This window comes from Vicia villosa, unplaced genomic scaffold, assembly GCF_029867415.1.
Source record: "Vicia villosa cultivar HV-30 ecotype Madison, WI unplaced genomic scaffold, Vvil1.0 ctg.000318F_1_1_3, whole genome shotgun sequence".
NCBI lineage: Eukaryota > Viridiplantae > Streptophyta > Magnoliopsida > Fabales > Fabaceae > Vicia > Vicia villosa.
In genome coordinates this window covers 409,790-429,178 of record NW_026705141.1, presented here as the reverse complement: position 1 = coordinate 429,178, position 19,389 = coordinate 409,790, and positions in this window count along the sequence as shown.

The window sequence follows — 19,389 nt, the reverse complement described above, 5'->3', positions numbered from 1 at the left end:
TCTTTTTCAAACCATCCACCCTGTTTTATGAAAATAAAACAGGGGCCTCTCGAATATTAGAGAGTATAAGACCCACTCCTTTTTTCCTTTTATACAGTTTTTCTTTGTACAGAAAACTCTTTCGAAACAATACTTCTCAAACTGTTTTCAAAACAACAAACGACGCGTCTCTAAATAAAACGATCAACCATGTTTTGTAAATATACCCTGGGCCTCCACGTAGGTATAAGTCCCAAGCCCCTTTTGTACATACCCACTCTAGTACATGAAATTAGGTATTTCATTGTACGCCTCTTGTACATATCTCAATCAATGCGTTTTTTTTTAACTTTGAATAACAAACCAAAAATGAAGGTTTCTTTAAATCTTCCCAAAAATATCATGGGCCTCCATGTAGGTATAAGTCCCAAGCCCCTTTGTAAATACCTGTTTACATAGCTTTGAATAAACTCAAGTGGACTTCTCCCCGAGTGTGAGTCCCGAGCCCTGTGTATACAAATGGATCATGCTTACAGGTATATTTCCTTCATAAACTCCATTATATGTATAACTGTTCATATTTGTTCATGTACTTGTTCATATTTGTTCGTACTTGTTCATATTTGTGATTGTGTGATATGTGTGCTTGTTCAACTTAGTACAACACTAGGTTCCCCATAGCCTCCTATTGGGCTTCGTGCAAAGAATCTCCACTAGTTTAGGTTAGGACATAGAGTATGGTTTCCCGGTGAAATCGCTCTAAGAGCTCAAACCAACTATACCATGCCTCCCCTTGGGCTTTGTACAAACGAGTGACCCTCCCATAGCCTCCTCTTGGGCTTACAATGCAAGGACCCTGGATTGTCCCTCCCATAGCCTCCTCTTGGGCTTACAATGCAAGGACCCTCGGATAGCCTCCTCTTGGGCTTCGTACAAGGACCCACGGGCTTCTTATAAGCATCCCAAATATCCAAATCAAACACCCTAGGAGATTAGACATTTTTCATCTCTATGCTAGGAGTATCTCTTATATATCATCACAAACAATCAATCAATCAAACTTTTTGCCACAAGGCTGGCTAATCAATCAAACTTCTTTTTGCCACAAGGCTGGCTAATCAATCAAACTGTTTTACCACCGTACTGGATGATTAATCAAAGTTTTTGTCACAAGGCTGACTTCATTGAAACTTTTGCCACAAGGCTGGCTGATTAATCAAAGTTTTTGTCACAAGGCTGACTTCATTGAAACTTTTGCCACAAGGCTGGTTAAACAAACAAAAACATCTTTATCATTCTAAGCACCCTAAGTGGCATGGCCCCGGGCTTATAATGAAAAGATTTTCAAACAAATCAAACAGATGTATGTGATGATATAGATTAGATACATCTAGCATTTAGACGACATTTGTCTATTTTCCTTTGCTTCCACTAGCATAAGTGGGAACTACGATTGCTCTGACTTTCTCAACATCCCTTTGAGAATACGTAGGCACAAGGTCGATCCTTGGCGAGCAAAACAAAACAAAAAAAAACCATTCAAACCTTAGCACCCGTAGACCCCGAGCTACAGATGCTCTGATTCCCTCTAAGGGATATGTATGCAGAGGATCGCGATGATCTTTGCGAGCATAATCAAACAAACACCTTAGGTCCCACCTATTTCACAAGAACCTCCACCACAACAAGAATGGAATAAACAAAATAAAGAAACCTATAGAGTACTATAGATACGTTGGGTGCTAATACCTTCCCTTCGTATAACCAACCCTCTTACCCGGAATCTCTCCCCCACTTTTTAGGTTATTGCAGCTTTTTTCCTTTTCCTACTTTGGAAACAATAAAAAGTTTGGTCGGTACAAAAGAAAAATCATTTTTTTTTAGCACTCGAGCCCAAAGAAGGCATCAGGTGTCTCATCCACAAAAAAGAGGAACAAAACGATTTTTCGCCCGCGACAGCGACCAATAGATTTAGTCGGAACGAATAATAAATAAAAATCCTAACACTTTGGCCAATGGCCAGTGGGATTGGGTGAACCCGGATCAAATTTCTAGGGTTTTTGTGATCTATAATAATTAAAAGTTAATTAAATCAAATTACTCGAAATAATCGAATAATCAGGATTACAATCGGGAAAATAATTATTATGAACGTAATCTAATTACATTTTCCTAATCCTAACTTAAATAAATCATTAATTTAATTCCAAACTAAATTATGCCTATACAAAATATTTATTATAATTACATAATCATATACAAAAATAAGATAAAATAGAAAATACTAGATAAAACCTGGGCTTCAATCATGTATTGCTGCTTCATAGAGGAGTACCATGGAGTTATGTACTTAGGGCCTTTGGATCGGCATGAGATGATGATCCAACGTATGAGATCTAGGGGCGCATGATGTGTTATCACGGAGCACATGTACCAGATCCGTGAGTAGCTTAATTTGTTAAAAATTATTGTGGTACCTAGGAATCGATCCCAGGACCTTCACCTCGCGTTCCAGCCTTGCCAACTCAGCCAAGCGTGCTTTGTGATATATCTACGCATTCATTTGATAATATGGAGAATCTGTAGCGCTTGTTGGGAAAACGTGCGCGATTTTTGAACCCTCCAATAGCGTCACGACAGCACTTCGTCTTCTCCAATAAAACCTGTGAAAATACTTTTACAGCGCCTCTTTAAATGTTAGCTATAAAAAACAAGGTTTATAACACCTGTTAATTTGTAAACTCCCCATGCAACCGCCAAAATTAAAAATGATGCCACTGATGGACTCGTCTTGTTCGTGCGATTTCGATGGAACCATCAATTTAACCGAATCGTCCCTATATCCAAAAGCCCAAAAACGAAACCCTAACCCCTAGCAATGGCATATCGCGATTTACGAGCGAAAACAACGATTTAACTGCCCAGAAACGATCTAAACGTCAAACCAATCAGTAATATGAAATCAAACAGTGTTTATACGCGGTGAATCTAAGGAAACGAACGCGAATTTTATTAGAGCAAACCGTGATTGTCCCGGCCATGATATATGACGCTTCAACCATTGATAAAGATGGGATTCGCTTCAGAGAATGTCCAGGAACGTGTTAGAACCATTAAAACCAATTGAATCCCCCTGCAATAACGAAATCATACTTCACTTTTTTCCTTGAAATTTTGAATTCGGCCACGCCCCCTTGGAGGCCAGATTTTTCGCCCCTTGTGCTTGGTTCTAGCTTCTGTACTTATAGAGAATCATATTAGGTCAATTACATTGGATCAAATCTCTATCATTATTGGGATTGAAACTTATTGAAACCTTGATCTTAAGCTTCCAAATTTGGCTAAAATGCAATCTTCTCTTTCCAATCTCCATGCCCACGAATTTGTACCATATATTTGACATATAGATTGATTTTATTTGATTGGAAAATCAATATTTGATTTTAAACAATTTATTTTATATTTTATATGAATTATTAATACTTATTGAATTAAAATCCAAATAAATAAATAAAAATAAATATCATAATAAAATAATTATTTAAAAATCATTATAAGGCCCAAGGTTAAGTTTGAAATCTACATCTTAGGCCCATTGGTCAAGAAAACCCAAAATCACTTAATTAGGTTTATATGTATTTTTCCAAAATCGACCAACTTCTAAGCTTTGTATCTTCTTCAATTTTAATCATATGAATGCACTCTAGGACTTTTTAGAAAGCTCAAAGAATCCTCTAAATGGCCTTTTTGGTTTCATTCTGATTGGAGCTTCCATGCTCGAGTTATGAGCTTTGACCCAAATGGTATATTTCATTGACTTTTTGGAGGACCTATAATGTATTAGACCATATCTCTTGAATGAAGCATTTCTGGCCTTGGCTTTTGAGAGACAAAGTTGTAGAGAATCCAATTTCCCTCCAAACAGGCTTTGAGTGAGTGATTTCTGATGTTCTATGTGAAAGTTATGGTCAGTCAAAGTTGAGTTGACTTTCTCCTAAAGAAACCCTAATTTGAACCTTTTTGCATTTGTTCATTTCTGAGTTTCTATTGATGAATCATGATCAACCTTTGATCAAATGATGGATATAACCTCACATACTTGATGTTAAAGAAAAAAATCTTGAAGTTTGACTGTACTTTGACTATGGTTGACTTTTAGGTCAACATAGTCGATTGTTGGTCATTTGAGCCATTGAGTGAGCAATCTTTGGAATGGAAGCTTGACTTTTGACATGGAGGTGCCTTGATGTATGTGAGACACCTTGAGATCCATTTGACGCCTTGAATATTCACAATCCTTTGATAAAATGAAAACCCTAGTTTTGGAGGTCTTTGATTAGGAGAGAGTGGCCTGAATAAGCCTTTGAACCTTGAGTCATTGAAGATGCATAGAGGAACCTTTGATTGAATATAGGAAGGCAAATTTTGGGGTATGACAGCTGCCCCTGTTCAATCTTCTTAAACCTGAAGAATCGGATAGGCACATCTGTCTATCGTGATCTAAAGGTGGAAGATGATTGAACACTGAGAATGCCCTAAAATTTGCATCTGTTTGGAAGAAGTTCTGTAGGAGATGGGCTTAAAGATGCCATCCAAGGTAAATACCCTTTTTTTCTTGGATGTGAAGCAGATACTTTTGAAAGGGACCACTGTATATTGGTTGTAGCATGGCCTAAAAAGGCAACCTGAATTTTATGCAATGTCATGATGCATGCGATGTATGATGCAATGAGCTTCTCAAAATAAATGAGAGCGATGTATGTATATGCACTATGTGTGAATGAGGTATGTTAGTTGAATGATGCATGACTATTAGCTATGTTAGTTGAAGTATGTTAGTAATTCTGAAAAGAAAGATAAAACCTTTGCGTGTTATTGATGATGTTTTGAAAGATATCACTGCCGAGGGACTAACGTGATAAGAAACCCAATTGAAAAACCCTTTTGTAGATCCTTGTTGTAAAATCCTTTGTAAAACCCTGTTTGTCTGGAAAAGCTCCTAGAAAGGATGGAATACGTCTTAAAGAAGACTGCCTGGAAAGGCTCCTGAAAAGGATGGAATATGTCTTAAAGAAGACTGCCGGGAAAGGTTCCTGAAAAGGACTGATAATATTCATTTAATTGTAGAATGACCACTATGTGGTTGAAATGTATTGATAACTCCGTGTAGAAAATCCTGATATGGAAAAATAAATCCCTTCACCAATAGGATCATTTGCTATGATTATAGTAAATCCACCTGCACCATTAGGATCATTGCTAGGGTTATAGCAACTCACCTGCACCAATAGGATCATTTGCGAGGGTTATCGCAAACTCACCTGCACCATTAGGATCATTGCTAGGGTTATAGCAACTCACCTGCACCAATAGGATCATTTGCGAGGGTTATCGCAAACTCACCTGCACCATTAGGATCATTGCTAGGGTTATAACAACTCACCTGCACCAATAGGATCATTTGCAAGGGTTATCGCAAACTCACCTGCACCAATAGGATCATTTGCGAGGGTTATCGCAAACTCACCTGCACCATTAGGATCATTGCTAGGGTTATAGCAACTCACCTGCACCAATAGGATTATTGGGTTTTGCTGTAACAGTCGGACGGGAACTGACTACCAAACGAGAATTGGATTTTCATGTACCAGTCAGACGGGAACTGACTACCAAACGAGAATTGGATTTTCATGTACCAGTCAGACGGGAACTGACTACCAAACGAGAATTGGATTTTGATGTACCAGTCAGACGGGAACTGACTACCAAATGAGAATTGGACTTTGTAAGGATTTGAATTGCAAATGAAAATTGGACCTCTGTGATATGTAGTATGTGAATGCCCCAGATGATATGCATATGCTAATGCGTATGTATGTATGTTGATGCCGATGCTGATGTCAACCCCAAGATTTTATCTCCTTATTGAACTTGTTTAAATCATATTTACACCTACACCACGACTATGCTTATGCCGGCTTGGTAATGTTTATGTATGTGGATAATGCTTATGCATATGTTGGTTGATGTAATGAGTGGAACGAAGCAATGTCTTCTATAAGATTACCTGAAAAGGTTTCTGGAGTGGATGTGAATGTTTGTCTTAAAGAAGACTATTTGAAAAGATTTTTAGCAACGGGTGAGGAATGTCTTAAAGAAGACTACCTGGAAAGGCTGAAAAGATGTCTTAAAAGACTACCCAAAAAGGTTCTTAGAATTTCTTAAAGAAGACTACCTGAAAAGGTTCTTGGAAATGACGATGATTGTCTTAGTAAAGACCACCTATAAAAGTTCTTAGAAAGATAATGCCTTAAATAAGACTACCTGAAGAGGTTCCTGGAAAGGATGACAATTTGTCTTGAATAAGACTACTTGGAGAGGCTCCTAGAAAGGATTGTGAGTTTTGTCTTAAAGAATACTACCTGAAAAGGCTGAAAGATGTCTTAAAAAGATTACCTAGAAAGGTTCTTAGAGAGGACGATGATTGTCTTAAAGAAGACCACCTAAAAAGGTTCTCGGAAAAAGAATATCTTAAAGAAGACTACCTGAAGAGGTTCCTAGAAAGGATCATAGGATTTGTCTTAAAGAAGACTACCTGAAAAGGTTCCTAGAAAGGATCGTGGGATTTGTCTTAAAGAAGACTACCTAAAAAGGTGTGGTGTGATGTATCGACCAATGTATGTAATGCATGATTTATATTTATTTGCATGATGCTCCAATGATAGGTTGTTGACAACCAAAGCGTATATAGCTCGCTGGAGTTGTAGGTTTGTTTGATAAGGTGGGGTGTGATGCTAGCGCGACTTCCCAATCCCTGTTTTTTTGCATTTTGAAGATCGTAGTTAGGAGAAAGATTTGTCCGATGTTGTAAAGTGCGAGAACGCCTTTTCCTTATGTTGTGCGTCTTGCCCCAGTTTGACCCTTTGAATTACTCCACGTTTTTGAATTTTGAAGTTCTCCAAGTCTTTCACCTTTTTGCAATTCATACCTTTAACCTTTTCAAGGTTCACTACACCTTTAACCTTTGGAGGTTCTCCACACCTTTAACCTTTTGGGGTTCTCCACACCTTTAACCTTTGAATTGTTCACCTTATGGATTTGATATCCAATGCCCCAATGTTTAGTGGAAAAAGGTGCCTATGATCTCCCAAGTCATGAGAGGAGTGCCCCGGGAAATGACCTTGTCATATGCTCCGACGTTTAGATTGAAGAGTATGCTCTTGATCTCCATGGTATGGAGGACTATCCATAATGTTCTATCCTTTTGAATTTGAATTCTTCCCATGTTTGATATGCCCCTGTTTGTGATTGCTTCGAGGTGTGCCCCAAGTCGATTGAACCTTCAGGATGAATGCCCCTAGTGAATAGGATGTTTGATCGCATGCCCCTGTGATCCTTGAGAATTTGCCCCTGTTTAGGAGAACCCCCTAGATGTGGTTCCCCCCATTCCAGAGTCTTTACTAGAGATGATCACCTTTGATTAAACCAATCTCGATGACATTGTACTTGTAATACGGTGAACTGACTTTTAATCGAAATGTCGCGGTTAAGCATGAGTCGCCACCGACTTTTATTTTATCCAAATATTAGAAAGGCTAAAAGAACAGAAAAAACCTTTTTAAAGAAAACGGGTTCGGGGGGTAATTATGCAAAGGGAAGGTGTAAGGCACCCTTTGCATCCATGGTTTTCCATGGGCTCTTAATTGCTTTGCTCGTTTTGAAAAGAAATGTAGAAGAGGAAGAAAAGTGGACTTTAGCTCGTAAATGAGCGTAGCCATTTTTGAAGAATTATGAGAAAGAATATAGAAAAGTTTAGAGCAAGGCAAAGCAATTAGGGGCAATTATCTTATAGTTTGAAAAAGAGGTTCTTTTAGCCTTTCAGGGTGAAAGGGTCTATCCTTGCCATAAGAGGGCAGGAAGCCTTTCATTTGGATGTTGAAGGGTCGTCGAGTTATCGTTCGCCTTAAGATTGTCCCATGCCATAGAGAGGCAGGTAGTCTAAAGGGAAGGATCAGAATAGCCTTTTCGTAGGCAGCCAGAGGATACCTCAGCCTTTTTCGTAGGCAACTTCCGAGGGTCGAGGTCATATTAGTGTATCGAAGGCAGCATCATTAGGGACTTATGACCTTTATTTGTATCGAGGCAGCATGGCTGAGGTATCCTCGTATTCGAGGGACATGGCTATTCTACAAAAAACACAAGGCAACAGAGCAACAAGGCAACAGGCAGCAAAGAGGTTACCCCAAAAGTGTGCGTGGGTGCAACAATCATGTGGTTATATTCAGAAAATTATCTTATAATTAATTATCTAAATTAATATAAGGCTTGCACTCCCTAGGATTACTAACCACGCAATAGCATAAATAATTATGGGGAAGGGAAATTGAAACCAGCGGAGGAGAGGGGAATTGAAACCAGCGGGATAATAAATAACAATTAAAACAGAAAATATTAGAGTTTAGGGTTTAGGGTTACCGATACTCGTAGCTTTGGCAATTGACAAACCCTGAAGATTGGAAAAGAAAGAATAAACAAAAGAAGGGGTGAGTGCATTATCGGTTCGGAGGCAATCATAATTAACCCTAAAATAAGAAGGCAAAAAGAAATTAAAATAATAAGATATATAAACAAAGGTACTTAGCTCTGATTTGATCTGATATGGTTGGCGGTCGGAGGAAGCCTCGGGATAACCCTGAAAAATGGCAAAGGCAAAGGAGAATGAAGGCAAGACAAACCCTGATTTTAAAAGGAAACAAAATAGACTTTGAAAATAAATAGGGTACTTAGCTTTGGGTCTTGCTCGGACGCGTAGTCGGGATGTACTTGATGAGTAACCCTGAAAAGGCACAAAGAAACAAAAATTCAGTGTAGGGCAAATTCTTAGTAAACCCTAATTCAGGCGCCAATTGAATAAAAAACAATGATTGATTTAATTAATTATTGGTTTCGCAACCTAATTAATTAAATCGGAGAAAAGAAAATAATTTAATTGGGCAAAAAAACAACTCATAATTTTTGTTAATTAAAATTAATAAGTTATGGTTTTTTTAAAAGAAATTAAATGAATAGAAAAAAACTAATTTTAAATAAAATAAATTGTTATTTGTAAAAAGATTTTTGGATGAAAACTAATTAAAATATTTGTGAAGAGAAAGACAAAAATATATGTATATATATACACATAAAAATAAGTTTATATAATAATAAATAAAAAACAAAAAAACTTAGCTGGTTATTTTGTGTGGTAGATGTCTGAAGGTCCGTGGTGAGCCCTCATCCTCTTAGGCGTCAGATCTGGCTTGGGAAGAGATCTAAAGGTTCTCATTGAAGGCCTATGATAGGCGTGTGTGCCTGAGGCGCACTAGATCTGCAAGTGAAAGTAAGCCAAGAAAATAATGGAAAAGAAGGACAAGCAAAAGGAATCGAACCCATGTCTTGTGGGTTGCCGGCGCGTTACTCCTACCATCTCTGCTGCAAACGTTTTTTGTCAATGTGCCCATTGCCGTTTATAATAAATAATAACAAATAATATTAAAAATTTAAACGAAATTTCGCGCCCTCCACTGTTCATCATCGTCCCTGATGTCAACAGCTTTAGCTACGATTCTGCGACTTTTTTTCTACGGTTCCAAGCGTAGTTAATACCCTGCGAAACACAACTCAACAAATACCATGAATAAATCCGAAATAAGCATGTGGTTCATTCTAAAATCATCTTCTAAGCCTGGCAGGACCATCGATTTGGCTTAATATCGTTCCTACACAAAACCCCTATTTGAGGACCATAAAACCCTAACAATGGCAACACGCAAAACCCACGCTCAAACCTCACCAAACTATCCAGAAATCACATAGACATTCATGTAAACATGAATACATAATCAAAATACGATGAACATGCACAAATTTCCGGAATCGAAACCAAAAATAAAATTTCAAACCGTGACTGAAGGGGTCGAATTTCTGCGTGTTGTGTTGATCTGTGAGGAATGTGTTATGACACTTTGTTTGCCTTGAACCGACCTCTATCTTGGAAACCAATTTTGACTCGTCCTTGATTTTTTTGAAGTTGTATCGATTCTTTTTGACTGCGATCCTAGTGAATCCGACCCCTTCTAAATGCTAATAGTTTGTATACTTATAGGTGAACACATTAGGGCAATAAAATTGGTTTAAATCTTGGTAAATCTTGAGATTGAATTTAATTGAAATATGCATCCAAATCTTTCTAAAATTTGATTTTCTTGAGCTCCAAGCATCATGAACGAAAGTGGAATTATTTGTGGGTGAAATATGATATATTTCTTGGCTTAAAACTGAAGCACAATCAAATCTTGCATTATTTTTATATTTTATATAATTAAATCATGATTTAAGTGGATTAAAACCATAAAATAATTAAAAAAATAAAAAGCCTCTATTTTCAAGACGTGGGTGGGCCTATAATAAGGGTGGAGCAAAAAGAATGCAAGCCCATTTAGAAATATTTTGAGTTTTAGGCCCTTTTCCTTTTGTACACCCTTAGAAATAGGTGAACTTGTACACCATACCATTTCTTCATATCTCAATATTTTTTCAAGCTTGTGGACTTTTTAGACACCTTAGAGAGTCCTCTAACCAGTGTCGTTGGTCTCATATCAAAATGATTTTCCATGCTCCTTGTGTGTCCTTTTGAAAAAAGTGACCTTTTGTTGACTTTTGAAAAGGACCTATAATGTTTTGGTCCATATCTCACAAATGAAGCATTTTTAGACTTGGCATTTGAGACACAATTTTGTAGAGAATCAAATTTCCTTCAAAATGAGCTTTGGATGGAAAATTTCTGATGTTCCATGTAGGAGTTATGGTTGGTCAAAGTTCACTTGACTTTTCCTATACAAACCCTAATTTAGAAACTTTTTGATTTGTTGATTTTTGATCTTTCCTTGATGAGCCATGATCAATTCTTGATCAAATGGTGAATTATACTTCAATATGAGGATCTTGACAAAAAATCAGGAGTTTTGACTTTATTTTGACCACAGTTGACTTTTTGAACAATTGAGTGACCAATCCTTTGAGATGAGACTTGATACTTGTCATGAGGATGATGTGAGATATATTGAGCCATATGAGATGCCTTGGGGCCATTGATTCACTGAGTTTCCTTTGAATAGGTTAAACCCTAATTTCAGAGCCTTGTATAGGAGAGTGTGTCTTGGAGCTTTACATCTTAATTTGAATTGAAATGGGGAAAACTGTATGGGCAAATTTTGGGGTATGACAGCTGCCCCTGTTCAATTTTCTTAAACCTGAAGATGTAGAGTGGTTTGTATGCCAGTCGGTATCTGAAGGTGGAAGATGATTGAACACTAGAATACCAAGAAATTTGCCCTAGCTGAAGTAGGGACCTTTGTCGGAGATGGGCTTGAAGATGCCATCCAGTAAATCATGCATTAGATTATGTTTGGAGTGTTTGAGAAGTAGTTGTTTGAGTGTTAATAGTTACGGAATTGTCCGAGGTTACCGTTTTTAGATTTTGAAAAGTTGATTGTTTAAGGAATCGTCTGAGATATCGACTTAAATCTGAAGATAGATTGTTAAGGAACCGTCCAAGGTATCGACTTAAATCTGAAGGTGGATCATTAAGGAACCGTCCAAGGTATCGACTTAAATCCAAAGGTAGATAATTAAGGAACCGTCCAAGGTATCGACTTAAATCTGGAGGTAGATTGTTAAGGAACCGTCCAAGGTATCGACTTAAATCCGAAGGTAGATCATTAAGGAACCGTCCAAGGTATCGACTTAAATCCAAAGGTAGATCATTAAGGAACCGTCCAAGGTATCGACTTAGATCTGGAGGTAGATTGTTAAGGAACCGTCCAAGGTATCGACTTAAATCCGAAGGTAGATCATTAAGGAACCGTCCAAGGTATCGACTTAAATCCAAAGGTAGATCATTAAGGAACCGTCCAAGGTATCAACTTAAATCCAAAGGGAGATCATTAAGGAACCGTCCAAGGTATCGACTTAGATCCAAAGGTAGATCATTAAGGAACCGTCCAAGGTATCGACTTAGATCTGAAAGATTTTGTTTATTTGACTGCAACAGTAACCTGAAAAAGGTAAAGTTAGTTTTTATATGCCATGTCATGATGCATGAGTTATGTAATGAGTCCCTCAAAATAAATGAGAAACTTTGTATGTTATGCATGAGTTCATTATGAGGTAATGTATGCAATGTATGAATATGTTTATGACACATGATATGTGAATATGATTTATGTTGTCTTGATTGAGAAAATAAATCTCTATGTCTTTGTGATTTTATTGTCGGATCTTGTCTTGAGGATGCTCAGCTGGGGATTCATGGTTTCCGCTTGGGGATGATCAATGACTTGATGTTCCCTGATTGGGGATAAAGACATTAATAAACCATGTTGGCAAAGAGCAAAGTGTTGGAGAAGTGACAGTGTTGAAGATGTAAACCCTGTTGGGGATCCATATCTTTGTCGGGACGAGAACTTTTGAAGATATCTTCTTAATGGTTACTCTGTGGGGATATGATCTTATAAGCCTGGCTTTGTGGGGAGACATGGGGGTCTTGAAAGTTGCCCCCAGTATCATAGTAACTTACTACTTGATTCAGGACACGCCACTGAGTATTGATCAAGATGTTGAACTGGACTTGCATAGATTTGCCCCAGTTAGCAGGAACTTTGGAAAGATTCGCCTCGCGAGGACTTTATGAGATGTTCACTATGGGCGATATGCCCCCAGTAATCATAGGCTCATGACAATGTCTCACATTGATTGGGGAGTAGCTTTAAATATACTTGGATGCATGCCCCTGATTGTTCGAGCATCCATGAGAGATTCTCGGAATCTTGACTTGATTGCCCCAGATTGATTGGACAAAACATGTCATGCCCCTTGTATACGTAGGAGACATGGCTTCTTGGAGTAATTTTGTTTGTCGGGATAACTTTCAGTCATTAGCCATACCCTGTGCAAATTTATTCTGATGCTAACATTTGAAATTATGTAGCAGAATATGTTTAATAATGAATTCATGAGATGCAATGCATACGTTTGTCCTGAGTTTTTGAAAAACATTAAAACTGGAGATGTAAAATCATTATATTTATAAAAACATGATGTTTGTAAAAAACAGGATATCAACTTAACATTTGTAGTAAACCTTAAGGAGTTGGGATACTTTTTTGGTGACAGTATGCTTTCGAACTAACCATGCTTCAATTAGGACTTTCAAGGGTTGTAACGTGGCTTGGTTCACGGTTTAAGAAACAAAGGATAAAGGCTCAAAATTTTATTGTACCCACCCCTATTCGTGATGATCTTCAGTCCTAAGCTCAGTTAATTCAACTTATGCCTTCAGGTTCCAAGAGACCTTTGGATTTGCACCTTTGATAATGATGATGGTTCACAAGCAAAGAGAACTTTTGAGATAGCAGTCACTTCTTCCTTTTGGTAGTCACAACATTGTGTTGTTCAGGAGTTTATTGACTTCTCTTTTTTCATCTTTTTGATATCCCTAACTTTTGCCTGAACTGTCTATTTTGAGCTTACAGTCAGCGGGATGCCTTGATTTTTGCCTAAGTCATCTTTTGATTTTTGACTTAGCAGGCTTTTCTTTGTATATATGTTTTGTCATCATCATTTTTTTCTTTTTGAAAGATATTGACTGCCTTGCTTGATGATTGATGAATCATCATTGTCTTTTGATTGGTCTCTTCAACACTTCTTTGATGTGTGCGGATGAACGTTGGTGATTAAAACCTTTGTTGAAAGGTGTACTGAATGATTCTCTTAAAATAGAATGCACAGCCGAATTAACTGAGAACTACCCTGCCCCAGGTTATGATCAAGGGTTTTAATTAGTACAAGAAAGAAACTTCTACTTCTTAGGCTCAAAAGGGTTAACGAGGGATTAACATCCTTATATCTACACTGTTTAGGAATTGAAACAATGCCTGTACATCGTCAGCATAGTCCGCTCAAAAGCATAATGTATGAGGTGGCGGTATCGCTTTCGTCATCCTCCCTAAAAAGGCTTACAGCTTAGCAGGAGTTGAATATCACAAAACACATGCAAAGTAAAGACATAATTTAAAATGAGTGATAGCGAAATAATTAATTCAAGACAAGCATAGGCAATGCACTGATGATGATTATTAAAACAGATAATGTCTATCATGAGTCGAATGTTTAAACAAACAGAAAAGAAATTGCAACTGGAAGTAGGACTAATGATCCAAAATTGCATCCTTCTAGACGTTAATCAGTCTTGTCATGACTAGGCGTGGAAGTGGTGATCACCCTAGGAGTTTTAAGAAGATTGAACTCAACTTCGCCAGCATTGATCATGTCTTTGATCTGATTCTTCATTGTCCAACAATTATTAGTGTCATGTCCAGGACTATTAGAGTGATATGCACACCTTGCATTGGGATTATAATGAGAAGAGGAAGTACTAGGATTCCTCGGAGGGTCTTTCAAAGTAATCAATTCTGACTTCAACAAGTGTCGTAATGCATGAGCCAATGACATATTGATCTGGGTGAATTGACGCTTAGGTGCATCTAACTTGCGTCTTTGTTGTGGAACTAGTGTAGAGATCAGAATTGTCCCCACAGATTGGTTGTGTCTATTGCGACCTTTCAGATTGTGCACAGCGTTGTTCGTGATGAGAGAAACGGGTCATACATTTAGACCATATGTGATAGAGGACGTCAGAGCAAATAGACCATATATATTGAGGGATATCAGAAAGAGTCGTACATTTAGACCTTGTCTGTTGAAGGATGCCAGAACGAGTTATTCATTAGACCAAATCTGTAGAGGAATGTCAGGACGAGTCATACATTGGACCATATCTAAGGAGGAATATCAGAACGAGCCATGCATTAGACCATATCTGAAGAGGAATAGCAGAACGAGTCGTACATTAGGCCATATCTGTTGAGGAATAGCAGAATGAGTCGTACATTAGACCATATCTATTGGAATGTCAGAACGAGTCATACATTGGACCATATCTGAGGAAGGATATCAGAACGAGTTATTCATTAAACCATATCTGAAGGAGAATACCAGAACGAGTCATACATTAGACCATATCGGACTGAAAATACCGGAACGGGTCATACATTGGACCATATCTGGTAGAGAATACCGGAACGGGTCATACATTAGACCATATCTGATAGAGAATGCTTGCTCGAAGTTTTGGAATGTAAAAAGGCTTTCCAGAATGAATCTCCAGCTCGATTATATCTGAGAGGAATGATTGTCGAGGCGGAACCTGAAAACAAAGTTAGAAATATGCAATGTCATGAATGCAAATGAAATGTTTTCAAGGATCTTTAAGGAATTTAGTTAGCAACATTGGAAAGTGATTTGGTCGCATATTTGTTTGAAGAATTCTGACTCTTGTCTTTGAACATCCTTCTTTGAGAATCAAGCTCACCATATCGAGTGGGTCATCGCCTCTGATTCGGGATACTTCTGAATTTGAAGATACATGGCTAGAGGAAAGTAAATCCTCTTGCCCCTTGCTAGGTACTGAGTCTTTGAATTGGAAGGTGTGTGACCAGAGGAAAATAAATCCTCTTGCCCCTTGATTAGGAAATCAGTCCTTGATAGGAGTCCCTGAAATTGTGCGCCCTAAATCCCTGAGATCCTTGAAAGGGTTAGTTAAATCATGTTATGCTTATGATGTCATGATGTCATGCGAATGCAGTTCATTAGGCATAGTGTGAGATAGTAAGGACAAACAAATCCTTTCAACAAAACCTGCGAGGAAACGAAGGTTAGTAACAAACACAATCAAGTCACGCAAGTCACATAAGTCACACAATTTTTGGCTTTAAGGCTTGCATGGAGTCTGATCAGGTGTCCTTCCCAAGGGTATTTCTATGGATAAGGAGATTTCAGCAACGGGTTCTACAAGTTATCCAGAATTGTCAGCCCTTCTAAAGCACCCTCGGACATGATACATTCGCATCATGCAATGATACTTTGAGAAAGGACCTATCTGAATTGTAGCATCGGGTAGCGACTAGTTCTTAACATTTGTCAAGAGTAGTCCCCCCACTACGTTCCTAAAGGCCAGGATGGGTTAAGGGTAACTAAAGGTCCTTGAGCTCCGGCGCACCCACAGACACATACATAGACCTCCCTCATTTGAGAAAGGTGTACATATGCTATGGAGTCCTAACTCAAACGTGAACTTTATATTGACTCATCTCCCACATATGTGAAAGAGGTCGCCATGACTATGCCACTCCTAATCTTAAGTGTTCTTGAATTCGGGAATAGGATTCGTCCTTCAGTTAATTCCCAAAACGCCCCTGAAAAATAAAACAAACAAAGCAAACAATAGAAAACATTTAAGTGAATCCTAAACTTTTAAGGTAACCCCTCTTTTATCGAAAAATCCCCAGCAGAGTCGCCAGTTCTGTAATACGATGAACTGACTTTAATCGAAATGTCGCGGTTAAGCATGAGTCGCCACCGACTTTTATTTTATCCAAATATTAGAAAGGCTAAAAGAACAGAAAAAACCTTTTTAAAGAAAACGGGTTCGGGGGGTAATTATGCAAAGGGAAGGTATAAGGCACCATTTTCATCCATGGTTTTCCATGGGCTCTTAATTGCTTTGCTCGTTTTGAAAAGAAATGTAGAAGAGGAAGAAAAGTGGACTTTAGCTCGTAAATGAGCGTAGCCATTTTTGAAGAATTATGAGAAAGAATATAGAAAAGTTTAGAGCAAGGCAAAGCAATTAGGGGCAATTACCTTATAGTTTGAAAAAGAGGTTCTTTTAGCCTTTCAGGGTGAAAGGGTCTATCCTTGCCATAAGAGGGCAGGAAGCCTTTCATTTGGATGTTGAAGGGTCGTCGAGTTATCGTTCGCCTTAAGATTGTCCCATGCCATAGAGAGGCAGGTAGTCTAAAGGGAAGGATCAGAATAGCCTTTTCGTAGGCAGCCAGAGGATACCTCAGCCTTTTTCGTAGGCAACTTCCAAGGGTCGAGGTCATATTAGTGTATCGAAGGCAGCATCATTAGGGACTTATGACCTTTATTTGTATCGAGGCAGCATGGCTGAGGTATCCTCGTATTCGAGGGACATGGCTATTCTACAAAAAACACAAGGCAACAGAGCAACAAGGCAACAGGCAGCAAAGAGGTTACCCCAAAAGTGTGCATGGGTGCAACAATCATGTGGTTATATTCAAAAAATTATCTTATAATTAATTATCTAAATTGATTTAAGGCTTGCACTCCCTAGGATTACTAACCACGCAATAGCATAAATAATTATGGGGAAGGGAAATTGAAACCAGCGGAGGAGAGGGGAATTGAAACCAGCAGGATAATAAATAACAATTAAAATAGAAAATATTAGAGTTTAGGGTTTAGGGTTACCGATACTCGTAGCTTTGGCAATTGACAAACCCTGAAGATTGGAAAAGAAAGAATAAACAAAAGAAGGGGTGAGTGCATTATCGGTTCGGAGGCAATCATAATTAACCCTAAAATAAGAAGGCAAAAAGAAATTAAAATAATAAGATATATAAACAAAGGTACTTAGCTCTGATTTGATCTGATATGGTTGGCGGTCGGAGGAAGCCTCGGGATAACCCTGAAAAATGGCAAAGGCAATGGAGAATGAAGGCAAGACAAACCCTGATTTTAAAAGGAAACAAAATAGACTTTGAAAATAAATAGGGTACCTAGCTTTGGGTCTTGATCGGGCGCGTAGTCGGGATGTACTTGAAGAGTAACCCTGAAAAGGCACAAAGAAACAAAAATTCAGTGTAGGGCAAATTCTTAGTAAACCCTAATTCGGGCGCCAATTGAATAAAAAACAATGATTGATTTAATTAATTATTGGTTTCGCAACCTAATTAATTAAATCGGAGAAAAGAAAATAATTTAATTGGGCAAAAAAACAACTCATAATTTTTGTTAATTAAAATTAATAAGTTATGGTTTTTTTAAAAGAAATTAAATGAATAGAAAAAAACTAATTTTAAATAAAATAAATTGTTATTTGTAAAAAGATTTTTGGATGAAAACTAATTAAAATATTTGTGAAGAGAAAGACAAAAATATATGTATATATATACACATAAAAATAAGTTTATATAATAATAAATAAAAAAACAAAAAAACTTAGCTGGTTATTTTGTGTGGTAGAAGTCTGAAGGTCCGTGGTGAGCCCTCATCCTCTTAGGCGTCAGATCTGGCTTGGGAAGAGATCTAAAGGTTCTCATTGAAGGCCTATGATAGGCGTGTGTGCCTGAGGCGCACTAGATCTGCAAGTGAAAGTAAGCCAAGAAAATAATGGAAAAGAAGGACAAGCAAAAGGAATCGAACCCATGTCTTGTGGGTTGCCGGCGCGTTACTCCTACCATCTCTGCTGCAAACGTTTGTTGTCAATGTGCCCATTGCCGTTTATAATAAATAATAACAAATAATATTAAAAATTTAAACGAAATTTCGCGCCCTCCACTATTCATCATCGTCCCTGATGTCAACAGCTTTAGCTACGATTCTGCGACTTTTTTGCTACGGTTCCAAGCGTAGTTAATACCCTGCGACACACAACTCAACAAATACCATGAATAAATCCCAAATAAGCATGTGGTTCATTCTAAAATCATCTTCTAAGCCTGGCAGGACCATCAATTTGGCTTAATATCGTTCCTACACAAAACCCCTATTTGAGGACCATAAAACCCTAACAATGGCAACACGCAAAACCCACGCTCAAACCTCACCAAACTATCCAGAAATCACATAGACACTCATGTAAACATGAATACATAATCAAAATACGATGAACATGCACAAATTTCCGGAATCGAAACCAAAAATAAAATTTCAAACCGTGACTGAAGGGGTCGAATTTCTGCGTGTTGTGTTGATCTGTGAGGAATGTGTTATGACACTTTGTTTGCCTTGAACCGACCTCTATCTTGGAAACCAATTTTGACTCGTCCTTGATTTTTTTGAAGTTGTATTGATTCTTTTTTACTGCAATCCTAGTGAATCCGACCCCTTCTAAATGCTAATAGTTTGTATACTTATAGGTGAACACATTAGGGCAATAAAATTGGTTTAAATCTTGGTAAATCTTGAGATTGAATTTGATTGAAATATGCATCCAAATCTTTCTAAAATTTGATTTTCTTGAGCTCCAAGCATCATGAAAGAAATTGGAATTATTTGTGGGTGAAATATGATATATTTCTTGGCTTAAAACTGAAGCACAATCAAATCTTGCATTATTTTTATATTTTATATAATTAAATCATGATTTAAGTGAATTAAAACCATAAAATAATTAAAAAAATAAAAAGCCTTTGTTTTCAAGACGTGGGTGGGCCTATAATAAGGGTGGAG